The 25,600-nt window shown below is 40.2% G+C and overlaps 1 long non-coding RNA gene across 3 annotated transcripts in view; it reads right to left on the bottom strand.

Moving 5' to 3' along the window:
* Positions 1–25,600, bottom strand: part of LOC101938933 (uncharacterized) — a 56,768-nt gene that overhangs the window by 17,584 nt on the left and 13,584 nt on the right. For 2 of the 3 annotated variants that reach the window (XR_010600077.1, XR_006175792.2), the window contains exons 4-5: positions 5,983–6,054; positions 1,601–1,811 (exon numbers count right to left, since the gene is read on the bottom strand). This is a non-coding gene — a long non-coding RNA (uncharacterized LOC101938933). The remainder of the gene's footprint in view (positions 1–1,600; positions 1,812–5,982; positions 6,055–25,600) is intronic. The other variant, XR_010600078.1, reaches the window with a different exon arrangement.

Genomic DNA, 25,600 nt, shown 5'->3' with positions numbered 1-25,600 from the left:
GAAGTCAGTAATGATAAACTGGTATAAGCAAGAGGAGAATCAGGCCCACAGTAATCAAGTAAAATTCCTTCCAGTTTTAACAACTCAGAGTGCCTCTAGTGTGTACAGAAGTTTAAAGAGAATTTACCGTAACTCATATTTTAAGTGCCTCTGAACTTGGCTGCCCACACAGGAAACTGCTTGGAACAGGTGGTCAGTGAAGCTTGCTGATCATGTCTGGCTCCACTCACAATACTTGTGGGCTACTGACTCACTGCTCAATTATGAGACCAAACAAAAGGCTCTAAGATAAGCTGCGTGTCAAGAAATTGAAGAAGACAAGGTGAAGGAAATTATGATCCCAGTCTGTGTTCTAAATAAATTTGATGGATGTAGAATTGTTTAAAAAAAAACCACCCTGAAAACAAAAACCCAACAAGGGTCTGTTGTGTTGTGCTCCTCCTACCTTCTAGAGCACCTGAAGGAAGAACTGTGGGAGTGTGATGAGAAATGGCAGGTGAGATTAAAGGTATTCTATGTGTGTTATGCTACTTCTCCTTTGGTAATCAAACAAAAGATTTATTGTAGAGAATACCCCATGTATGACATAGTACTGAAACTGTTTGTTTCCAGCAGCTCATTAAAAATGTTGAATTCTTTAAGGAATGCTCTCTCCTTGATTAAAGTCACATTAATGTTAATGGGAAGTCACTGTAAGGAGATACTGTGCTGTACCTCTTCATCTCTGACAAACAGCAATGGGAGAAACCATTACCAAGTTTGGGATTGATTTACTGCAAGTTTAACAGCAATATAGTATATACAAGTTGTATACAAGCATTGTTCTGATTTTATTCTCTTTTACTAAAATTTAAAATTTATTTTAAATCTGTTACAAATGATGACAAATTACATTCAAGTAAACAAAAAGATTTTGAGCTAAACCAACAAAAGCAAACGGAAAATCCAGATTAAAGGCTGAGATTATATTTTTAACCTACCACTGTGTTCAGGTTTAGCAGTCAGTCCCAAACAATGGTGGCTGTACATATGGGACTTTACCTACACATTTATAGTATCAAAGGGGTAACCATGTTAGTCTGGATCTGTAAAAGCAGCAAAGGGTCCTGTGGCACCTTATAGACTAACAGACGTATTGGAGCATGAGCTTTCGTGGGTGAATACCCACTTCTTCGGATGCACATACCCACGAAAGCTCATGCTCCAATACGTCTGTTAGTGTATAAGGTGCCACAGGACTCTTTGCTGCATTTATAGTATGATCACTGAAGGAGGAGTTTCAACCTTAACCCAGAATTCTTTTGTTAATTTCAGTAAAATGTAGTATTACTTGATCATAGATTTTTTTGGTGGTTTTTTTTAGAGCTAATGTAAGACTGCCCAAGTGTACTTAATTAGTGCTGATTCATTTGAATACTTTAGCATGTCTGGGAGAGAGAAACAGAGACAGAAAGGGTGGGAAGAGAATGAGAGCAGTCAGAGATCAATATGACAACATTATTCATCCACTTCTTTCACTAAATCCTTCCGCAATCCCATGGGTTTTTGTTTCTTTTGGGGCAGTCCCATTTTCATACTCAAATACATTGTGTACAATTACCTAGAAAGTCGTCTGCCATTGAAGAGCTGAGCAAGCCAAGTACAATAATCAGCCTGGTCATCCATCTGACAATGATGCAAACATTTCTGTTCATTCTATTGGCCTGTCTCTTTTTCTCCAGCATGCCTCCTGCTGCTTTCTGGGCAACATTATTTTTATTACTGTCCGTGAATTTGGAGCATTAACCACTATACCAGTGTATCTTTAATTTCTGTTGAAAAGAGAAAAAGAGTGATATTTCCTAAATGGGATATTTTCCTTTACAGAAAACAAATAGCATCATAAATTCACAGGTTGTACACTGGTTCTGTCTAGATCAGTCCCACTTTGCCAACAGACACACCTGCACAAACCCAAACCTTGCAGAATTATAATTCTGGCTGTCTGAAGCAGTCACTAAGCACCTAATATTGCTGGTAAAACACCCATTGACCCCATTAGTTCAGGATCACACCCTAAGGGCATGATACAAAGCTCACATTAGTCAATCAGCGATTACAAGTAATATCAATGAGCTGTGGATTTGGTCTTAAATGTCTACAGCATGCCCCAGTATAGTTCTGATTCAGCAAGCGCCAGTGTAAACAGTGCCCCAGCATTTACACTGTAAGCTAATCCCCTCGTGAAGGTGGAGTACCTGCAGCGCTGGAAGAGCTCTCTCCCAGCGCTGGCGCGCGACCACACTCGCACTTCAAAGCGCTGCCGTGGGAGCGCTCCCGTAGCAGTGCTTTGGAGTTTCGAGTGTAGCCATGCCCTTAGATACCTGCCTAAGAGTTAGGGCCTATATAATATTAGTTAGCAATGCTTGGACCCAGCACCATTGTTCCTGTATTTCTGGGTTTTAAATGTAATTTAAGGCCAGTTCTAAACTAGAAACTTTTGACAATATAATATCACTTAGGGGTGTGATTGTTATACTGGCAAAAAGTTCCAGTGTAGATGCAGTTACTGGCAAAAAAGTGTTTTTGTCGGTATAGCTTACATTGCTTGGGCTGCTGGTATAAACTATACTGTCAAAAAGAACTCTTGCCAATATAAGATGCATCTATACTCTGGCTTGTTGCCAATATAAAAAAGTCATAAATAATCACAGCCCTCACTGATATTATTATATTGGCAAAAGTTTCTACTGTAGATCTGGCCCTAATTACATTTGTGTGCATTCCGGGTAAACATTTTTTGATTTGGCTTTATTTTATCAGTGCCACTTATTCAGTGTGACTGAGTTTTTAATATAGCTTTGCCAAAACTTCTTTTTTATATATTTACACATACGACTACATGGAACAACAAATGAATCAGGAAATGTTCAAATGTTATTTCCAAACTCCCCAACTACAAACTGTGTCATGGACTGAAACATAGCAATTACTGCTCCCCTTCCCCCCCACATTTCAAGCAACACCTTTTAAGGATAATTTGCATCCTTAAAATCTATACCATACAATATTTAAAGACTTTCAGGAGTTTGATATCAGACCTATCTTACTAGAAATTTGTTTCCCTTAATTTTTATTAATTTAAGAACTGTTATTAAAAAATACAACCCTTCACATGGTTAAGTTATTTATTGGGAATAGTTGGCAAAGTTGTGATAGGAAATTGAAGGATTTTAGGGATATATACTAGACTACAAGCAGCCAAGGTATTTAAAGCCTCGATCTTGCAAACGTATCCATGTGTTTAACTTTACTTGCCTGAATAGTTTCACTGAAGTCAATGGAACAACTCACAGCTTAAAGCTAAGTGCATATGTAAGTGTTTGCAGAATTGGAGCCTGAGATTTTTACTGTATCTTTATTTCACTGCAATATCCAGATTGAAAACACATTGCCTGGATTATTAGGGGCATATGGTAGTGTCAGATCTGCACTGTGGGTCTCTGAAATTTGGTGGTATTTATTCCTGTGTTTATAAATCATGACAGCAGCTTCCGCATCACATTTTGGCTTTGCTAGTATGATGCTATCTCTGAAATGGAGTGGATTTCCAGATCCACATGTCATCCAGAGTTTTGTTTTGAAAAAAAATGTGATGTCAGCCAAATTCCACCCTGAATCATATGAGAGCCATACAAAGTAGAAAGATACTGAGCAATTTTTGTGGATAAAGTTTAATCTTGGCCACAATAACTGGTCCAGTTTAACTTTTTTGCATACATCACAAATCACAAATCTGTAGTTTAACTACCTATGTGTTCTTAATTTCATAATCCTCATCCTCCATCTTCCCCATTTCCCTTTCTTTTTTTTTCTTTTTTCTTTTTTTTGGTCACAACTGTTTGTTGCATATCATCTCAAATAACAGTGTGCTGTCATGAGGTAGAGACTATTTTTTACTATGTATTTGTACAATGCCAGCATAAAGGGAATCTGATTTTGACTGGAGCCATAGACCCTGTTTACAAGATGTTCAGATACTACAATGGGGGAAGCCATGTAAGTAAGTAGTTAGATAGTTAACAATCTGAGTGAAAATCTTAATCAAGAGAAAACTAAAGACCTTGAAAACTTTAACCCCACTTAGGGTGACCAGATAGCAAGTGTGAAAAATTGGGACAGGGGTGTAATAGGTTGCATATATAAGACAAAGCCCCTAATATCAGAATGGTCCTGATAATATCGGGACATCTGGTCACCCTAACCCCACTAAAATAAAAGTTTTAAAATATCCATTATAAATGAACTGTTTCTTTTAAGAAAACTTAGCATTGAATTTGGCATTTTCACTCCTTATAATTTTTTTAAGGACCTTTTAAATTTCTTTCCCCCCCTCCTCCCCCCCGCTCCTCATACACATTTGTCGTTATCATTAATCCAGGTAAACTAATATTACGTTGCTGGATTAAAGACTAATGTGATGAAAAGATCAAGACATTTAATGAAGTGCAAAACTCATCCCACTTATGAAAAAGAAACGTTCGTCTCTCTGGGGAATGCGCTGTGCAGAAAATGTGGCTTTTTAATGAAAGTTAGTTGTGTCTGTTTAACATTCTGGGCCATGAGAAAAGATTGTGTTGTTGTTGTTGTTGTTTGGGCATGTTAATAGCATGGAGTGCTGAACCCCTTCATTTCCTCTAACAACTTGAACTCTTTGGCAGCCAGCCTCGCACTAGAACGGATTATCTCTTTAGTTTAATGAGAGAGTTCATTAGAAGATTCAGTTATGTAATTCAGCAGGATAGCAGAAAAATTTTAAGAATTCCTAGTTGCACTGATTTAGGTTAACCTTCTATTGAGTTCTGGGAAGCTCAGACCTACCACAGCCTCAGGAGCACTCAGTTAATTACACTCTGCCTCTGAATTATCTTTTCTCCCACCCCCTTCATTGCTATTGCTCAGATGAAGGTCTTAATTTAGATGGACGGAGAATTAAAAAACAAAAGAAAAACTAATGTGTAAAGTCCAAGTAATGAGGCTTTTCAAGCCACATAGCAAAGGCTGAAATAGCACTGTGTTTATAAAACAAATCTCTTCAGTTTCGGTGCTCTAGGAAGTTGTACTGTGCACATGCAAGTTTCATAATAAGAATCTACAAGGCAGCTTGGGGGAGGGATAGCTCAGTGGTTTGAGCATTGGCCCACTAAACCCAGGGTTGTAAGTTCAATCCTTGAGGAGGCCACTTTGGGATCTGGGGAAAAATCAGTATTTGGTTCTGCTAGTGAAGGCAGGGGGCTGGACTCAATAACCTTTCAGGGTCCCTTCCAGCTCTAGGAGATAGGATATCTCCATATTTGAACATTTATTTTTAATTTTATTTGAGCTATTAGAACAGACTATCACTTCTGTTTCTGTCTGTCAAATTTACGTGTGTTGTGCTTAAAAAAAAAGTAAACATAAATGGAAATAAAGCAGTATTTCACATTGCAGAGCATTACTTCTTAAAGAGTTTAAAATACACCTACATTCCAATACTCCAATAAATTACACAGAGTTAATTTCTGAATTCTGTGTTAGGGATTTCAAGGAAAGGCACCTAACCTCATTCCAGTTGGATGTTTTCAACAGACTGGACAGACTCCTATTCATTCCAAAGCTAAAAAGCACCTGTTCCATTTTCCTTGGGTAGTTTTCCCTTAAGGCTGAGATTTGCAACTGATGATATTGTTATGGTGAGTGGTGGTATGAGGCTATTTGTTTCCACCAGTAAGGAAATGATATTATATTATATTATATTACTCACAAGAGGCATTATGTGTTCTGTTCTTGAAAGCCTAGATTCTTCTGTTAATTTTAAAGGGACAATGTTATCAGAAGCACAGAACTCTCATGGCCTGATCCTGTAGTCAATGTAAGTTGTAGCTACTCAGTACCATTCAGGATCTAGGCCTTGCGATTTTAAAGATTCCTTTTCTGCACGAAGATGGCAGTATTCACACTTACCTATCAGCCCTCTGGGTTGTAGCTCTCACATCCAGAAACGCTTGGCATATTCCCTAACATTCCTTGGTCTACCTATAACGAAGTAGCATCTTTCACTCTTATGTCTCTACGTATGAGAAACAGTTAAAGAATAACAATAGGGTATTTATATATAATTCAACTAGATTCACTATAGGCAGCACAGCAGAAATAGGTCTTTTAAGAAAATACAGGGTAATTCAACTGATGTAAATTCACGACTCCAGAGTGGCAAATATGCAAAAGATCAAGCAAGTGTGGTGCAAAGACCATGTCTAGAATATGCAAGTATGTAAACAATCGTAACTCAGTTTGAGTTCCTCTCCTCAAATAAAAAGTAAAAAGTGTAGTGGACATTTTTCTAAATGCTCTACTTAAAAAAAAATTCATAACATTTGAAATTCCATCCAAATTGGGTTAAATGTCAGTACATTCAAACAGCTGTAAAGCTGATTGGAAAAACTCCAAAATTTCCAACAAAACATTTTGTGGTGGGTGGGAGGGGTTCTGTCAAAAATCGAATTTTCAGTGACAAAATTTATGAAACACAAAATTCAGAGAATTTCAATGAGCTCTAATGTAAAGGCTAGTAATAGTGTTGGAACAGAATACTTTAATTCTCTCTCAATGCATAATTGATATAAATGATTGACAACTTTCTGATACCTTCCTAGTTCAAAAACTGCACAGAAGTACAAATGAGAGGACATAAGTCACAATCCTGCTGCAAGACATTCAATCTTGCTGGATCTGTACATTGTTGCTTTATTGGCAAGTCTAATATCTGGGTTGTCTGCTGAGCTGTACATTTTGACTGTGATTGAATGTTTAATGTTACACACAAAGGAGGGAGTATGGGGTCTGATCCTGATCCCACTGAAGTCATTGGCAAACATTCAATCAGCGTCAAATTTATAGCTCAGCGGACAACCCAGATATTAGACTTGCCAATAAAACAACAATGTACAGATCCAGCAGTCTCAAAGGTTAACTCAGAAGGCTCCTCTTTACAGCTGCAATCTCTGTTTTAATGCATTCCATATAAAACCTTTTCATATGTCTGACAAAGAAAAAAGTCACACTGGAATGATTTGGGTGCTGTCCTCGGGGAAAGTTGAAGATATCCATGGTAACAAAATAAATAATGGGGAAAGAACTGGGTCATGCTTTCTTATAATGTTCCATGATAACACAACTCTTTTTTGAAGTGTTAAACTATGTCCTTTATTTAATAAGGCATACCAGCCAACACTATGGCATTCAGCAATCTGTAACTTATTAGCAGTGATCCGCTTTCATAGGGAGACTTTCTGAATAAAAATGTGGCTGTATTTTATTTACAGTAACTCAATGTATTTGGCAGAAATGATGGTCTAGAAGGTGAAAGTGAACAACAGAAATAATAAATTAGGAGCAGAAAGTGAATTACCCATTAGCAGAACAATGTTGCTATTTTATTTAGTTTCATTTGCACTTGTACGTAATTTCTCAATTGGGCCCTGTTTCAGCACAGGACTTAAACACTTACATAACTTCAAGCATGAGCCTAGTCTCGTTGATGTCCATGTCACCTAACAATACCAAGCTGCTGGAACAATGGGACTACTTATGTGCTTAAAGTTACACTTGTGCTTAAGCGTCTTTGCCAAATCAGACCTTAGTAATTAAAGCCTGCAGTGAACTCCATGTGGTCAGACACCTGCATGGGCATGGAGCTAATGTGTAGCTGTTCTTCTGAAAGCACAAAGAGTTTGCTAGTGCGTACTCAATGACTTTGAACCTTGATTTCATAAGGGAAACTCACACAAGATTATGGAAAGTATCACAGGGGTAGCCGTGTTAGTCTGGATCTGTAAAAAGCAACAAAGAGTCCTGTGGCACCTTAAAGACTAACAGATGTATTGGAGCATAAGCTTTTGTGGGTGAATGTCCAATTTAAAGCAGATCTTCAAGGATTTTGCTGACCGTCTTAACTCAATTCTTCATTTGAGATGTGAAGAAGTTGGGAGTAGAACGGAGCTTTAGTCCCTAGGACTCTATTTTTAAATGAACACTTGACTTTCTGGGAAATGGAATTTCTGGGATATACCCAATGCAAGGGAATGGAATTTCTGGGATATACCCAATGCAAGGGAATGAATTAGCCAACATGCCTTTCGCATCATTTGAAGGAATGACCTCAGTTTTAAACTCTTTTCTGTATTTTTCCAGTTGGCGGGCTACCAAACTTGCTAAGATACGTGGTAAAGATTAAAATCATCATAGGATTTGGGTTCTCCTTACTCCATGATGATTCTGGTATGTCTGGGAGCTCCGTGAAAGACTGGAAATTCTATTACTCTTTCTTTTGTGTGATAATATCCTTATCGCCCAAAATTAAATGCTAAGCCTGACCGGAAAATAGGTACAGTTTCCAAAGGTCACCTTTTTTCGTGCTTCAGGAGAGCCTGCAGTGATGCTCATATGTGCTACACATGGGAACTGTCTTACATCAAGCCTTACCGATTTTTAAAATCTGCTCTGTAATTACAAAGAGTTGCTGATATCACACATGCTTTATGCTGAAAATAGTTTTTACTCTTCTTGAAGTTTGTGGTGAATGTGAGCCATACATACTAGCTCCAGCCTTTCAAAATGCAGGGAAGTGCTACGCAGGCTTTTCCACACAGCTCTGCCAATGCACCTTGAGTGAATTTCATCCCTGTGCAGAGGGCCAGCACAAGCCACAGACACCATTCACGTCTATTTTAAGGCCTGTTTTGAGGGCCGAAGTGAGACTTAAGTGGTGCTAGTCCTCTGTACAGAGGTGAATTATACTGCCTAGCCCTAATCTGCTACGTCCCAGTTATTCCGATTCAAAATCTCTGTAGAGTATTGATGTGTGCTCGGTGTGATCCAAAATCTGGAGATATGATCTGTGCCTCAAGGAGCTTACAATCTAAATTAGGCCTCATTAGTGCAGCCCAGCACACGTGACAAGAATAAGTAGGCATAAGATGTACAATATAGATGGATCAAGTCTGCTTCATGCAGTCACAATTGTTTTTAAAAAATTACTTTTTTCCTTCTCTCCTTTTAATTACCTCTCCAGTGCCTGGGGGTTAGCATGAAAAAGTCTAAGGAAGAAGTTTGTTTTGTGGAAGTATCTGAATGTGGAAAGGGACAGCACCTGGCACAAAGGAACAGGGAGGGAATTCTAGGGTATAGTGGTTGGCACAGAAGAAATCACAAAGAGGCGAGTGGGAAAAGGGGACAAAAAAGCAGTCACAAGGCACACAGGTGGAGGAATAGAGACTTGAGTAGTGATCCAATTTTACTACTGTCTATGGGGAATTTATGTTGACTAGTGACTCGATAGTCTGAGACCACCAGACTCTTTCATTTATTACCTAATCAAGATCTGAATATCCCCATCACCTAGCCCACCATGCTGAAACTATTTACAGAAGTTATCAATCCTTTTCCTTCCATCAGTCCACACTCAGTCACACATGCATAGCTCTCCTCAAATGTGTCCCATAATTCTTTGTGCTGATTCTTCTGGTGCTCCATAAGTGGCACTGCCAGGAATCAATACAGTGGTTTACAGGGTGCTTCTGGCACTTGAGAGATACCAGGTGAACCAATCCACTTACAGCAGGGTGCTGGAGACAGGAAATGGGAACAGGCCTGTGAATCTCCCATTCGTTTTCCCAGAAGATTGGCAGGGAGAGGTGCAAGATTCAGTTTGAGAAATGCTGAATTATTAAATATTTTAGGCCACATTCAACCCCACTTCACTGACTTTAATGGAGCTGGGTAGCGCAGGAGTTGCAGAACAAGAGAAATCTTCCTACACAATAATCCCAACGTGCACAGAAGCCACGATGATGAAAGCCTATTCCTTTCCCTCCCACTCCTCCTAAGACCCCTGCTTCGTGGACACGATCTGTTTGATGGCCAAGATGTGGAAAGCTTCCTGATAGAGTCAGCTGAAAGAGTCCCAGGTGAAATACACAAAGGATTTCTTCTATTCCCATGTACTGAGTGTCCAGTTTTTACTGCACTGCTGGTCTGGGGAGTGAGGTACAGTATATCAGGAATGGAATTTATGTCTTTTGTATAGTAGTGGAGATTACTGCCACTAGACTGGTCCAGAGAACTTTAAATCACTCTGAGACAATGCAGTTTGATCACGATGCAGCTATGTTTATTCAAGGCCTGGGACAGGACTCTTCCTACACTTTCTCTTGAGTGAACACCTTTTTAATGTTTCAGAACAGGGAAATGGTATCTGTCCATTTAGGAATTTCTATGGTGTCTTATGACTGTCCTGAGAAAGCTCTGCATGTATTAATTACTGTAACTCATTCTCATTTGGTGCTTGATCCTGCTCCATTAAAATCAATGGGAGTTTTTCCATGACAGCAGGATCATGTCCTTCTTGTAGAAATAGATCCAAGCCATAATATTTAGTCTTGTATTCAAACTTCCCCAAATCTTGGGAGTATTTGGCATTGGCCCATTAGAGAGAGACAGACAGACAATCCTAAAGTTCTGATCTGAAGCTGGATTTCTCCAGTGTTTAGGGAGAATAACGTGAAGATTAAAGGCTTTGGGCTTGGACCCATCTCTGGTTCATTGTAATACATTTTCTTCACATTACATTAGTAGGATGCAGACCAAATTAAAGACTAGTCTCTGCCATCCTTGACCATATTGAGTAGAACTTTAGCCCCTACGCAGTTCTATTGAAGGTGCTACTCAGTGTGAACAAGGATGGCAGAATCTGGCCCTTCATTGGAGCAGAAGTGATTCTGAAATGTGTTACTTTCCCATTTAGATTGAAGATGAGCTGCCTGCAAATAGTCATGGCACTTTGGAATATTTGCTGTCAGACCCTAAATATAATCAAAGGGAGCCTGGAAGTACCTAACATACCCTGTTATTCTTCTCTGACAGCTGCCCTGTCTTTGGTCACTATGGTTATGGAGCTGTTACCATTCTTAAACTCTCTCTAAATTACATGCATGAGGACTTTTGCACAGTGGCCATGCAAATATCTGTGCAAACATCCTGCTTTCTAACAATACTTTCTTCTTTAGTTGAGTTGGGATGTGAAATTCTGACTTGTAGGCATTTGTGTTTGCATCAAGCCTCTTTTAGGGAGGATGACAGAGAGACACATTGCACAGTCTCTATTCATACCCAAAACATACTCCATTCATATGTAAAAAAACAGGCGTGGGAGGACGTGCTATAACCCTATTTACTTTGACTGTCATAGATTCAAAATTCAGTGAGAGAACTGAGCCTTTTAAGGTTTCATGCTCTGTGAATCCAACTCATTGTGACAGTGAGTGCCGCTCAGCCACAAAAGATTTTGAGCTGACACATAAGAAGTTTAAAAAATTATTGCAGTAGTGTATTAAATATCATGTGAAACATCCTACGCTCTTTGGTGTATTGAAAAGGGTCATGTGATTAGCACTGGTATGAAGGAAGGAATGCACTGCTCATGAGCATCAGCATTGGAAATCAATGCAGAGAAGCCAAGCTGAATGAAAAAATCAGAAAAGAGAGAGAGTGAGAGCGAGAGCGAGAGAGAGGGTGGGAGAAAGGGTAGCCTTGCAATTTCTGGGCCTGGGGCTATCTTAGTTCAATTCCCAACTGTGCCACAGGCCTTCTGTTTGAGCTAGGAAAGTCACTTTATCCCTCTGTGACTCAGTTTCCCATCTGCAAAATAGGGATGATAAAACTAATACTTCCTTTCTCCCACCCTCCATCTGTCTTTTACGTTCAGAGTGTAAGCTCCTTTGTGTCTCTCGCTCTGAGTATATACAGTGCCTAGTACAATGAAGGCCTGATCTTGCTTGAAGACTCTAGGTGCTCCAGTTATAGGAACAAGTAAGAATAATGAGAAGAGGCCTAAGGCAAAGAAAGGCAGCACAAGTACAAAAGAATACCATGGAACCAGAACAGAGGCAAGCTCAGTAGTGCTATAAATGGGTGCAATTCTGTAAATTTAAGAGGAACGGAATCTACTGACATCAGTAGTGAATTTGGCTGTTGGAGCCCAAGGATGGGAAAATGACTTGTGGGAACAGGAAGAGTGAAAGCAGAACATAGAGATTCAGTACTTGGGAAGCAGACAGACAGAAATAAAGAGAAAGGTGAGGTTCAGGCAGTGGCCAGAAAGAGGCTGAAAGCCCAGGAACAAACAGAGGCTGAAGGTGGGGAGGCAAAGTAGGGGAACCTGAATGCAGAGAAGAGCATCAGGCCTGGACTTAGGGAAGGAGATGTGAGTGCTGAGAACAAAGATCCAAGTCGAGGCAACAGAGCATTGCTGAACAATCCCATGGCCTTCATTCTGCAGAGAGACTGAGAATTCTTAGAGGTCATATTATTAATATTACTTTCATGCCACAACATGTTATATTAATCTCTCCCTCCCTCTCTCCAGGAATGCAAGTTATTTCCTAGGGAGAAAAATTACTTTTATGTTAGAAGTTTGTGTTTTAATGCTATGGTTTTTTAATGCTTTTATAAGGCACCTCTCTAGATTTAAAACCGTACAGGGTACAATTCAAGTGAACAATATCATCCACTACTACTTTGGCCTAATAACTGCCCTTCCTACCTGATTCTGTACATCTAAATTTGCCTAATCATATTCACCTTACACTGCCCTGAACACTTCCCAATGCTGGCTCTGGTGAGCCGTCAGAGGAACCAAGTGATCTCTACTGAAAACACCCCTTATGTGCAAAGGTGTCAGATTTGGGACTCCTAGCCTGTATCCAGTCCACTCGATGCATTATGTGGCTTGTACGATATATTCAAATTGGGCTGAGTCTCAGCTTTTTTTTTTAATGATGTTTTTAGCCCCATGGTTGCAGAGCATACCTTTCCAATGTGAAGTGCAATACAGTATTGTCTTAGTCTCCAGACAGCCTGGACCAAATTGCTCTGCAAGGCATAAACTCCCCCACCTTCCATTAATCTAACTGGGGGAAGTTACACTAACAATGACACTCAGATCTCACCATTAACTATTTCACTGTTCTTCCTTTCAGCAGATGGGGTGGGGTGGTGGGAGCTAAATCCACAGAGGGTTGGGATTGGAAGTTGCTGCAGTAAAAAAAAATGTGAAGAAAAGAAAGGATAAACACAGAGACAGGAAAGGTGGTGGGGAGTGGGAAAGGGAAAGAGAGAGAGTGAGAGATGGCAAAGGAAGAGAAGCAAAAAGGGGGTCAAAATAACAAGGATCCTAAAGATTATTTTCCCACCAAGTGATGATGTATACAAAATTATGGCACTGAACAAATAATAAATAATGATGGCATTTAGTTACTAAATAGAGGCCTATTTTGCTCTTGTTCTTTGTGCAAACCTCCATTGCCATCACTGGGGATTCTACTGTGATGTATGGAGTCCTAAATGTATTATTATAATAATGGAGTTTGGCTCCCACTGCAGGGTCTTTAGCTGCTCCTAGAGAGTTCTGCTATAGCCGAGGAGCCAACAATAAAAACAATCATTCAATCTTGCTGTTGCTAAAATCAATGGCAAAACTCCAATAAGTCTAATTGAGAACATGATCAGGCCTTTATTTGCCAGGAGGGAACATGGAGGAGAGGGGTTCTTAGCTATTTGTAGAAGGGAACAGTGTGTTTTCATTTTTTGTTTATTATTATTATTATGAAAGATAAAAGCAACAAACAGCCAAGCTGAACACACTACATTGTTCTTCAGGGCCAGTGTGAGAGTCTGGGTGTACGATCCTGTTTCTTGAAAGAGGTTTTCTTTCCTTGGTCTCACCCAGACTACTCCATCAGTCTAGGGTCAAGTTTGTACTACTGCAACCCTTTCAACGGCTGCTTCTGTGACAACAAAATTAAAAACAAGTGCAAAAACCTGATGAGCCAGAGGTGCTGCTGTTTGGCAGACCCCACTGTAAATTCAGCTATTAAATAACCACTCCCCTCCCTTAACAAACATTTGACCACAGGGTGCAGTCCCAAGAAGTGTTTGTGAGCACTCCAATGAACCAGGTAGAGTGAGCCAGCTCTTTTTATCCAGTTGTTTGTCTGCTAACAAATAGGGTTGTCCCCTCAGCTTGTTTGCAAGGAAAGCAAAACCCAGCAAACTTAATCTATTTCCATTGAGAGTCCAGCAACTTCTGAGGGAAAAAACTTAATGTTTTGGTGTGGTTCAGATCCTAAATCTGGAAAGAAACTTAAGCAGAAAGAGATGAACTGAGAACACTGGAATGACTGGCCATTCTAAGAAAAGTTCAGCAATTAATAACAAAAATCACATTTATATGAAAACCAGATGAACCCTCACTATCTGTGGGCATTAGTGACTGCTTTAAGGAACAGATTCAGTGCAGCAGCACTTGTTTGTTACCGGAAAGGGCAAGATGGGGTAGGGGTAAGAGCAGTGGGGTTAGTGAGTTGGTGTACTAGATTTCCCCCTCTAATTATATGGGCTCAATCTTGAGTTAATTCATACATAAAAAACAGTGTGTTCCTAACTCAGTGCCCTGTCTGCATGTATCTCATAACCAATCTGGCACGTTTGAGAGCTTTGTTCTGTTCAGCAGAGGCATGCACACAAATTAATATAGGATGTGTTTTTGTTCCTTTGAGGTGGAAATCTCAGTGCAGAGAGACGAAGGCTCCGATTCACCACCGTGTTACACTAGTTTTATGCCAGTGTAACTCCAGTGATATAAGATTGTGATAATACACTGGTGAATCAGTTTGGTAATCTTTGTTACAAAAGTGCAAACAGATATTTGCTAGTTTAGACTCGGGGGACTAGGGGTGGAGCACAGTAAAGATACTTCCCTCCTGTAATTGAAAAGCGCCATGTGGATATGCTGTATTAGAACTGGTCAGTTCTGGTTTTGTATCTCCAAAAAAATTAAATGACCATTATGTAACAGTTTTTAGTCAGTCGCTACTTCACGTATTCAGTGACTGTTTTTATAAGTTGCGTTATGTGAGAGGAGCATGGTCTCCCAGCACCTCCAGTGTTCTAGGATAATATTGTCAGAAGCACCGGAGTCCCATTTTTAAAAGTGACTTAGGAGCTGATTGTTGGCTCCTAAGTACCTAAATTCATTTTGAAAATGGAACCTTTGTTTCTAGGTATGTCTTTGAAAATGTTACCTCTAAATTCAGCTCAGACACGTAATTTCCCTGTGGCTTTTGTGACAGAAGCAGCTCTGCAGATCAGCTGATTTAGAAAATTTCCCACCACACTGTTGTTGTCACTATTAAAACAGCGCTATTTAAGTTGTACCCCAATTATTTTTAAAAGAATAAAGACCAACATTTTCAAACCTCAGTGCCTATATTTGATCACTTATATCCCATCGAATCAGAGTGGCCTGACTTTTTCGGAAAGACCCCCAAGCCCTTATCCTATTTGCCTCTGTTTCCCCCATCTAGGATAATTTTTGCCTGCCTCACAGGGTTATTGAGAGGTTTAGTTAGTTAATGTTTGTAAAGTGCTTAGAATCAGATTTAGGTATTAGCTCTTATGATTCTTGTGTGTTCAGTATGATTCTAGTTCCATCATACTCTAGAGGTTGTATGCATTCACAGCACAGAGCAGAGTTAGCAGTGTGCTCATTCTGTCCCACTCCCTTCTTAAAAAACACCCTAAGAGGGAAACTAAATCACAAACAGTTATGTTCAAATACCATTAAGTATCTGACTAAGCCCACGGAGCAAGACAATTTGAAGTTAGCCTACTACAGTCACTTGAACATCAAATTGACCAGATTTACATTCCCTCAAACCTCTGTGTTAAAATGACTTCCAAACACTCAAATATCTTATAATATATATCTATGCTATGAGACCATGCCAAGGCACATTGTGGGCAGAGGGAAGGACGTGTTTGCTTTTGTGGATTTACTTCACATCCGTAACACTGACTGACTTATTTTTGGGTGAAAGGAAAGATTTGTATTAAACACACAAGCTATCAAGTATAAGTGGGATATGTGTGACTCTGAGATGACTGTATAAATCAAATTATGCACTGTGCTATTGGAGAAACCTATCAAAGCAGTAGAGGGCGGTTCCTTTGCAGGTGTAAATTGTCATAGTGCCAGCGGAGCTATAGCCATTTATACCAGTTGAGGATCAGCCCCCCGGTATCATTCTCCAGTGCAAGGGTCATGCATAAAACTCAATACTTAACAAATAAGACTTGGTACCTACAGCACTTTTCATCTGAAGATCTCAAAACACTTTACAAACAAACAAATTAAGCCTCACATCTCCTCTGTGAGGTAATGAGGCATTACTGTCCCTATTTTACAGATGGGGAAATTGAGGTAGCAAGGTTAAATGATTTGTAGAGGGCTACCCAGCAAGTCTGTTTTGAAAGAACCAGCAAGCGAGCACAGATCTAACACCCAGGCCTGTGCTTTGACCATGAAGGGCCTGTCTACCAGTGTGTTAGTGCTCACTAGCTGAGATGCATCCGAAGAAGTGAGGTTTTAACTCACGAAAGCTTATGCCCAAATAAATCGGTTAGTCTTTAAGGTGCCACCAGACTCCTTGTTGTTTTTGTAGATACAGACTAACACGGCTACCCCCTGATACTAGCTGAGATGTAAATTCTAGTGTACACGAGTGTGTTGTGCACTAACTGTCCATGTGGACCCTGCTGGCATGCACTTAAAGATCCCTACTGTGTGTTGATGTAGTACTGTGTGCACTGAATTTACACCCGAGCTGGTGCACGCTACCGCACTTTGTAGATAAGCCCTTGACATGTATCCTTTCATACCCATGTGGATAGCTGTGCCCGTACGGGGCCTGATCCAAAACCCATTGAAGTCACTGGAAAGACTCCTACTGACTTCAGTCGTCTTCAGATTAGGCCCATAGTAGAGGAGAGCCCCAAGCCTTTTATTTTGAAGCTTAAGGATGTAGAAATAGAAAAGGCAAATATAAAATGGGATTCAAACCTAGCAGTTTACTTTTGAACAGACCCTGAAACCTTTTGATTTACTTATTATTATAATTATTGTTTGGATTTTTTATTATTATTATTTTCTCTGGAGTCTGGACCTTGACTATCCCTTTACCAAGAAAATTGACAAAGTATAATTGACTATCCCTGCTGTATTATTTGTTAGAATGACCGTAAAATAGCAGTCCTTTTGCTGGTGGTCAGTAAGTTCCACTGTGCTGCATGGCATTCTCTCAGCAACAGTGTCAAGATACTTAGTCTGCAACAGGAAAATGTCTGTATTTGGCTGATGCCCTATTCTGAGGGCAGTGAAAATAGGTGTTCTACTGTATGTAAAATGGCTCATTAGATCGGTTGGACAAAATGTCCTCCATGGAGTGGCAGGAAACCGGGTCGCTGTGCGTCTCTCTCACCGAAGAGGGTTGGAAACTCCCTCAAAGGATAATTTTGGAAGCAATGATGTTGTGCCACCTTTTCATCCAACGCAGAATGTTTGTAGTGTTAGAGTAATCACTGTATTTTTGGTGCATAATTATGAAAGTGAGGGGGAGAAAAAGGAATGAAAACACAAACTTTGTCATTGAGCTCTTCAACATCTGGCCTTACAAGATGAATTTAAGAAATGTAATAGCCAGGGAGACTCATGGAAAAAAATCAGTATTCTTCTTATTATTATTATTATTTATTTTATATATTTGTTTTATTTTTACACAGACCCGTTAACTCTTTTTCCTTACCTAAGTCATTTTGCTTGCCCATGCACAACCATGAAAAGCTTATAATAGAAATATTTTTGTGTGTATGTAGTGGAAAACGCCAGTTTAAACAGGATGTTTGAGATCACAAGGACTGACCCAGAATCTGTGCCGGGACAGACATGAAAGCATGAAAATTTCATTCACAAAGGTTTTCTGGGACCACTTGGTCTTTTTTAAAAGCCTAAACAGAGTCACGCACATGCTGGCTCAGAAGCTCCCACAGTGTTTCCAGAGCAGAGCCGATTGCTTTTAAAGTTATGCAGGGCTACATCCTCAATGGACAGAAGCCATGAACAAGACTGGGAACAATTACCAGCTGAAGGAGAAGTTCATCTGCAGTGGATGCACTTTTGCCAGCTACTACCCTTGGAAGGCCCAGGGAGAGAGAGGCACAGTCAATCCCACGCCTACTTGTTTTCTTTCCCTTCTTTTGCCACAGTTTCAACTGATTTTGATTACTCTGGCGCCAAATAAATGAAAACCTTTCATAGACATATAATCACCCGTCACTGTGAAGAAAGGAAAAATGCTTATGTACTGCATGTTTATAAATACACTTAATGAAGAAAGGATAGCTCTGTCGTTCTAACCTCGTGCTGCTGGTAGCTAGTTGAATGTCATCAGGGCAAGCTGCCTGTTGGGTTTTTTTATCTCTATTCCCCGACGTGGTCTCTGGGATGATATGAATTGAGAGGTGGGTCCCCTCCCCAGTCCTAAAGGTTAGTGCTGATTGGAGGTAAGTGATCTGAGCCTTTTGAAAGCCAGAATCAAGTGTGTTCCCATGCAGAGACCTATTGTAACAGGATTACATCAAAGGGAGAAGGGACTCTTACAGATTTAATCTGAATAATGTTGCAAAGCCCAGGGTAATAAAATCATTCCGAGGTCATCTGCAACATCATGGAGTTTTGTCAATGCCAAGAGAAGGAGAGAAATAGAAGGGACAATTGGCATGCCGTGTGTGTGTGGTGTATAGGCATTAGATCAGACGTTATGTGCTAATGTTCCTTGTGAAGGCATGCAAAATCTTTTTGGCTATTTGGCAACAATAGAAAAGCTTTTTTATAAAACATAGCATTATTGTTACTTTTGATTTGCATTGCAATGAAGAATGTGTACTTTTAACAAGTACAATACTTTTAAAGGCAACCCTTAAAATACTCTTTTCCTGAAAAAGAAAAGAAAATACTTTTTTTTTCTGTTTTATGTGCAGAAAATAAAACAACAAAATAGCATGAAAATATTATCAGACCATGTAAATTAAGCTTTTTGACCCTCCTTCATTGCACGTCATATCTCAGATCTGCTGATACCCTGCTATTTGCATTTGACTTGGACACACAAACACTAGCAAAATATTTGCCCTTTGTAAACTATTGTCTGTGTTCTGGTTCTTAGAAATCATTAATGCAAAACTTCTCTTCATCTGAATCTCCAAAGAGCATTGAGTTGGAAAGAAAAGCTTCCAGTAAAAGGGCTGAAATGCTGTAGCAAGAGGTGATAGTGTGATTCTTTTGTGTCTTTCTGTAGACATAATCAAATTGCACCACGCAGTGTGCGCGTGGGCATTGGGGAAGGGCAGGAAAAAGGAAGAAAGGGCAGTTTGGTTACAAGGACTGCAACTGAGATGCTACTCTTTGGCAGCAACTTCCTAGAAAGAGGGAGAGGAGTAGGCAGAGTCCTTTACCGTTATGCCCCCACATTGGGGGCATGTCTTTATTACGGCACAGAGAATTTTTTAACACTTACATTATTTTTTATGTACACATTATATAGCTAACACAGCCTGGCCTAGTCTCACAACCTTCCGGTGAGTCTTGCAATATTTGGTGGTTTTCGGAAAGCCGCAAACCCTGAAGACAAATGATTCTGTGAGAATCTTGGCTTTCATTTAAAATTAACTCCAAAAGGACGTTTCTAGCACCTATGGTTGCAGAAAAAAGTTTGAAAACATGACCACAGTATAATCTAAAGGCCCAAAAACCTGAACATTAACCAAATTAATTAACCAAATTAAAAGAACTTCAAATGTATTTTAAAGCCGATCTCATGAGTTTGGGGGACCTGACTCATGATCTCTGAATGGAACGAGGTTGGCAATTCTACTGACATAACAGCAATCAGAGCTTGGTGTTGATTGCAGTCCAGAGCTACGCCTTCCAAAATGGAGGATGACCTTTGCTCTCTATAGCTCATCCACATTCTTAAACAACGACATCTACTCCGGTGTCAGCTAACAGACTTCACTGGCTGGGAGGGTTGGGGGGCGGGGGGAGAAAGGGCAGAGTATGCTGCATCCTTTAAATGGTAGTATTAAATTACTGTTTACCACCATCACCACGACCACCTCCTCTGTAAAAACAGAGTGTTTCAGGAGATAATTGGTCTTGTCTGATGCAGGATGCCTCCTAGCACACTGCTCCTCCATACCATCCTTTGCAGCCAGCTGGACATGCCTAACAGCCACAATTTAACCCTAAAAGGCTGCTTTCTTCCTTATTCCTACAAATAAAAAAGGGGGAAATGGAATGTATCCCAGATATAATTGCCATTTGCACATGTGCCTTAAGGAGTTAAAACAAAGCTTCTCCCATCTGATGTGAGAGCAACAGCATGCTTGCGTAAACCACACCTGCATTCCCAAGTTGGACATATGGATCTGGTGAGCAAAGTAAAATATTATCTAAGTAGACATTTTCATAATGAACCTGACCTGTGTCTAATTTAAACCAGACCATGATTTAAAAAAAATGTAACTGGGGATTGTCTTTTACTTGGGGGATTAGACCAAAGTGAGTTTTGTTCACATATTCCTCAATTTAGACAATTTCATGGCTGTTGTCCAGTCGCTGATATTGAGACATAGCTATATAGCCACTCCTCTTGGCTCACTGGCTACCACACTGACTGAGCCAGTATCTCGGGGACAATTCTTACATGATTGCCTCAGGCCAGTCTTCCAGGATACATACAGTTTTATCCCTGATTACCTTTCAGAAGAGGTCAGAAGATTGTCGTCCCTTTCAAGGACGTACTGTAGTGACTTTACATCAATGTAATTTAAGGCTCAAGTGGTGTAATTAAAAACAAGAGTTAAGTGAAAAGAGAGAAAATAAGCTTAAAACAAACAAACAAAAAGGTACCTCTCGCATATCTAGTCCTGTACTCAGCAAGAATAAAGCTATGTAAAGCAGACGTGAAGGGCGGGCTTGTGGTTAAGACAATAAATTGTGGCTCAGGTGACTGGGGTTCAGTACTTTATTCTATCACAGGCTCCTGTATGACTTTAGGCTAATCACTTAGCCTTTCTGCCTCAGTTTTCCATTTGTAAAATTGAGATAATTTCTTGTCTGTCTTGTCTATTTAGATAGTAGACTCTTTGAGACAGGGACTCTTGCATACGATGTGTTTGTACAGTGCCTAGCAGAAGGGGGCCTTGATCTCGGATGGGGCCCTATGCCCTATTATAAAAACAAATAATAAATAAGAAGTAGTGGATCTTGGTTTAGTGGTAGAAGTGCAAAATTGTCACTTTATCAGAGGACTTTCTGCTTTTTTCCTGTGACCTGTTCACCACCTGTCTCAGACACATCCTTCTTGGTTTTCCCCTCTCTTTACCTCTTACGGTCCAACTATGCCTTTCACACACTGGTGCTGGCTTGTACCTTGCCCTAGGGTGCTCAACCCCTGCTCCACCCCAGACCCCACCTCCACTCCACCCCTTCTTCCAAGCCCCCCACCCGCGCGCTGCCTCTTCCTACCCAGTTCCACTCCTCTCCCGAGTGCACCTTATCCCCACTCGTCCCCCTGCCCCCAGCACCTCCTGCACACTGCGGAACAGCTGATCATGGCGGGCTGGAGGTGCTGGGAGGGAGGAGGAGGAGTTGATCAGCGGGGCCCACTGCCAGATGGGAGGTGCTCGAGGGAGGAGCTGGCTGCCAGTGGGTGCTAAACATCCACTATTTTTTTTCCGTGGGTGCTCCATCCTTTTCTCTGCCCCATGCCCAAGTGGTGTTTGCTGTGGTCTGTGCCCAAATTCATGCAGGGATGTATTGAATGCTGGTTTCTAAAGTTTCAGTTCCTGACCTTCTGTTCTACCTCTGCGTCGTGTCATCCCAAGGCTATCTCCTTTTTTTGTGCTGGCCTTAATAACCATGCTTTGAAGTGTCACTAAGACCAACTAAATCTTCCTTAAAAGATGCAAGGCTTATATAATTGTAAAATTCATTCTTAACATTTTTTCTGCATTCTATCAAATGTAAATCAGAGACAGGCTAACTAATCTGTCATGGTCTCCTCTTAAGAGCAGTTTGTCACTTCAAGTGTAGCATTTAATTTCCAGCGTGTTAATTTCACGTGCATCTGGATCTCTGGAATGACTCCATGAACTAGAGTGTAGATTGTAACATCAGCAGTCTGCTCTGAACAACTTGAAATGGGACAATGTTTGGAATAACTTCAGTTGTCATAACTATACAGTTATGGACCAGAGCAGTGGGTTACTTCCTTGCTGGGCAAGATTTTAGCATAGGATACATACTGTAGCCTACCTATCCTCCTCCTTATACAGCTTCTGCAGAATATTTCACTTTTGCTATGTATATCAGCTAGCAAAAGCAGAACACTGTGTTGGGGCTCATGACAACAGCCAGTATGGACTTCACAGGAAATCTTTTTGTGATGTGGGTGGAGGTAATGTGTTCTCATAGAGGAAAGCGGAAGCTCATTTATAAAACTACCAGACCTGCAATATCCAGAGGGTGCCCACTCCTCAAACTGTTGTGGTCAATGGAAAATTGCCAGTGACTTCAATGAGAGCAAGAATTTCTTCAAGAGTTTAATTATGCTATTTCTTAATCTTTTCTCTTTTATTGTGCTGGGGTAGCACAACAGGAAATAACGCATGTGATTCTGACCGATATTTATGTTACCACTTCTAAAACATCAAATAAAAGGAAGTGAAATCAAGCCATTTAGACGAGTGCATTTCATATTTTTAAAAGGAAACAAAATGAGCCAAGTTCATCCTTAATGAAAGATGATTTGATTCAGTGGAGTCTCACCAAGGATGAATTTGACCCCATGTTTTCTTATTTTGGCTAGCATATACAGAATGCTTTTATTCAAGGAGGCGTTTGCAGCCCTATATAAACTGAAAGTGTAAATAGCTTTTCAAAGGATCACAGCAGCATGAAGGGCCAGTAGCTATTACTCTAGATCCACCAGGATTAACTCTCAAAACAATGGTATTAGGCTGCAGTATCAGAATGTTTTTCCTAAGAAGCCCTGAACAGTAGTGCAAACTCTGCAAAGCCCGCTTTAAACAAACTTGCTACTGAGGGCTCTGGAGGACAAAAACAAAATCCAAACTACATGGGTTTGATTGTAAAATACATTTTAAAATCCATGGGCCCAATCCATTGCTTACTGAAGTCATTTGGATTCTTTCCACTGCCTTCATACCGTTATACTTTAGTCTTTTGGAGTGGCAATTTATACAGATCTCCTTGCTAAAGGGCACCTGTTGCAAACCTCCTTCCCTTGGCATTCTGTTTGTTCATGTGGTCTTCAGACCGTACATTGAGAGCCATTATTCTAGAGATTGATGTGTGGTGTGACTGACATTCAGGCAGAAATCCAGGGATTTCTCAAGTGACCTCACTTGAGGACATTTGTCATGGGATTTTCTACAGAAAAAGAATTTTTGAGCTGCATTTAGTTATAGGTTTTCAGAGTTCAATGTGCAGTGTAGGACTTGGAGGCTCATGCAAGCAAGGGAGCACTCTGAATTCACTATGATCTCTGTCATACATGAACCTGTGGTTCTGTTAGTTATATTATTGTAAATTATTTTCAGTAAGAAATCTGAAGACAGGAAACTCAATTGTACATTATATTTTCTATGATTTAAGAAATTAATTGATCATATTTTGGGTGTGGGAGAAAAGGCTTATTTCTTTTAGTTGCATTTAATAACCCTCTTAGAGATGGCATCCTGAGAGTGAAGCCCTCTTTTTATCCTCAGTATGGGTGTGTACCGAATATTAAGTCTCAACGGTGTAAACATCTACTTACTGCCCTGCTACTCCTCAATTCTAACCAGAAGGGACCACTTTTTGTGGTATGAGGATTCGTGGTTTCCACATCAGTCCAATCTTGTCTCCTCTGACTAAATGACCAAAAAAGGGGTCAGTGTTAGTGATTTTTGTGTTGGGCACTTACTTGTCTTCTAGAAATTAAACTGAAACCACAAACTCACTCCATCCAACAGTGTTCAGTTCATAAGTGTTTTGACTGTCTACCCCATTAGATCGAGCCACCCAGACTCTTATGATTTGGAGATTCTTGTTCCTCTTATTTTGCATTCTGGAGCTGAGTCCCATACTGCATTCCACATTTAGGTTCTAGCAGATTAAGGACCATTGGTACACCTTGAGCAAGGGGAGATCCTCAGGCTACAGGTCCAACTTTCACTGCTTAAATGGAATGTTCACCGAATCTACATCAAGAATAAAAATGCTTTAAGAATAGAAATAATAGTAATAGTAAAAATTAAGGAGGGAAATGAGAGAGTTCTACTGCTGTGATTTATTTTTAAAGCTATTGCACCTTTGAGTGATAACAAGCAGTCATCATCCTCTCAGTGATTGCTAGGAATAAAGCAACCCATGAATTAGATTGAGGGATATACTCCATGGTCAAGATTTTCAAAAGCGACTACTGATTTTGAGTGCATCAGCCTTTGGGTACCCACCTTGAGCCACCTCAAAGGGGCCTGATCTCAGAAAGTGCTGAGCACCTGCCTTCTGAAAATCAGGCCTTTTTGTTGTGGCCCAAAATGAACACCCCGAATCACTAGTCACTTGAAATTCTTGGCCTTCTTGGCCTTCAAGTCTGTAGAAAACTTCCTAATTAAAACAGTATTTCCATACAAGCAAGGGAGCGCTCTGCATGTCACTGATCTCTGTCGTACATGAACCTGTTGTTTTGTTAGTTATATTATTGTTAATTATTTTCAATAAGAAATCCCAAGACAGGAAACTCAAATCATAGAAAATATAATGTATGATCAAGAAATTAATTTAACATAAGCGGGGGTGTGGGAGGAAGGACCAAAACGCCCCGGTGTTTTTTTCAAAGCTGTACCAAACACACAGAGTTCAATCTCTATGGATACAAAAACCAGCCTTTTCATAGTTATTTTTTGTGCTGTCATCATTTATAAGTCATGCAGCAGGAAGAAGAGGATCCTGATTTGATATTGTGGGGAACGTTTTCCTCATGGTTTCCAGGGTTGCTGGGGGGGGAAATCACAGCTATTAGAGTCAAATTCTGTTCCCAATTACTCCAGGGTAACTCCATTAAAACAGTGGATTTGCTCTATGTCTACGTGCTGTACGTGAGGGTAAAACTTGACCCGGTAGGTGGAAAGTGACTCAGAGGTTGTAAATTATGACTCAAGGGTATTTTTCCTCCCCCTAAAGATTTTATTTTCAGGTTCCCTCTCACTCTTGTGTCTGCATTTTGAAAGCTCAGCACACTCTTCTGCTTGTAGGGAACCTTGTACCTCTCTGTATGTTGGCCAATGTATGATCAGCTTTTTAAGTGATATGAAGGGCACTTTTTTACTGATGATTGGACATCTCAACCACGTGGTATCCCATCCACCTATTCAAAATGCAGTTTTCTGCCAGGATTAAAGCTTAAACTAACTTCATGTTAAGGGAAACTCTCATAATGAAGTGTTCCATTTACTTCATCATACTGCTAAGTACTGTGCTGCACAGTGTCAGGCAAACTGCATGGCACATGTATACCACAGTGAAGGAAAGGAAAGGAATTATTACACTGATTTATGCAGT

Source organism: Chrysemys picta, chromosome 1 (assembly GCF_011386835.1).
Source record: "Chrysemys picta bellii isolate R12L10 chromosome 1, ASM1138683v2, whole genome shotgun sequence".
Classification (NCBI taxonomy): Eukaryota; Metazoa; Chordata; order Testudines; family Emydidae; genus Chrysemys; species Chrysemys picta.
Note: the sequence above shows the minus strand (reverse complement) of the source record. Positions and strands in the feature narration are given on the sequence as shown.